Raw genomic sequence first — 1,546 nt, forward strand, 5'->3', positions numbered from 1 at the left:
TCCGTGCACTGAACGTAACGAAGATGAATACGGTATTGATTGTGTTCCGCCTTCTCCAGAAGTGATTTCTACCTCTTCCTCCTTAAAGCTCTCTAGGTAAATGGATGGTTGGTTTATGAGTTCCATTTCTGGGATGTCTGAAGTCATCTTACTGTGTGGTATCATTCTCTCTACACGTCATGCTTCGGCGCATTTTAACACTGTCAAAGGAAAGCAGAAAAATGTTTGCTTTACATTTTTTCAATTTGGGGTTATACCTGATGGTGCTCCTAGGCCGCGCCTGCGTGCAGAGCAGGTGCTCAGGCATTGAATGAGCCTTTCTCTCTTACTGCCTGACAAGTTGTGGAAAAATATTAGAGAACAAATTATACAGCAGCTTGTCATTACTGTGATTAAACTTGTACTGTTTTGTTTTAAATTGCCACCATACCTGTCGCTCCTTTAGGGTTTCTCCTGGCTTTGCACTCGGGAATCACTCCTGGTGGTGTTTGGGGGACCATAAGGGATGCCAGAGATCGAAGCCATGTGGGCTGTTAGCAAGGCAAGTGCCCTTCCCACTGTGCTATCTCTCCAGCCCCAATATTTTACTTTTTTTTTTTTTTTTTTTTTGATTTTTGGATCACACCCAGCGGCACTCGGGTTACTCCTGGCTCTGAGTTCAGAAATCACTCCTGGCAGGATGGAGAGATAGCATTGAGGCAGGGTGTTTGCCTTGCATGCTGGAGGATGGTGGTTCGAATTCTGGCATCCCATATGGTCCCCTGAGCCTTCTAGGAGCAATTTCTGACTGTAGAGCCAGGAGTAACCCCTGAGCACTGCAAGGTGTGACCTGAAAACAAAAACAAAACAACAACAATAACAAAAAAGAAAAAACCAGAAATCACTCCTGACAGGCTCCAGGGACCGTATGGGATCTGGGATTTGAACCACATCCTCCCTAGATTGACTGCATGTAAGGTAAATCCCCTACTGCTGTGCTATCTCTCTGGCTCAACATTTTACTTTTTAAATTTTATTTATTTATTTTTTGGTTTTGGGGCTACACCTGGTGGCACTCAGGTTAGGTTACTCCAGGCTCTGCACTCAGAAATTGCTCCTGGCAGGTTCAGGACCATATGAAATGCCTGGGACCGAACCTGGGTCCTTTCCGGGTCTTCCACGTGTAAGCAAACGTCCTACCACTGTGCTATCACTCTGGCCCCCCCAACTCCTTGCTTTTTAATTTATAGCATGTTAAAGGACCTTGACACATCTGACGAAAAGGCAGGTCATCTTAGCCCTTCAGAGGATGTGCCCAGCGCCGAGAAAAGGACCCCGAAGCAGTCTGATCCAGGTGAGAGCAGATTCTTTTAATGTAGGTTTGGGGCCACCCTGGCTGTGAGCAAGCCTGGCTCACCTGTTCCAGGCAAATGCCCGACGCATTGTACTAGTTCTCAGGGCTTCTCTTCTTTCCTCCTTTTCCCTTTCATTAGTTCCCTTCACCTACGCCTTTACTTCACTGTATTTTTGATTTGGGGGCATACAGAGGCTGTGATCAGGAGTTACT

Source organism: Suncus etruscus, chromosome 11, assembly GCF_024139225.1.
Source record: "Suncus etruscus isolate mSunEtr1 chromosome 11, mSunEtr1.pri.cur, whole genome shotgun sequence".
Classification (NCBI taxonomy): Eukaryota; Metazoa; Chordata; class Mammalia; order Eulipotyphla; family Soricidae; genus Suncus; species Suncus etruscus.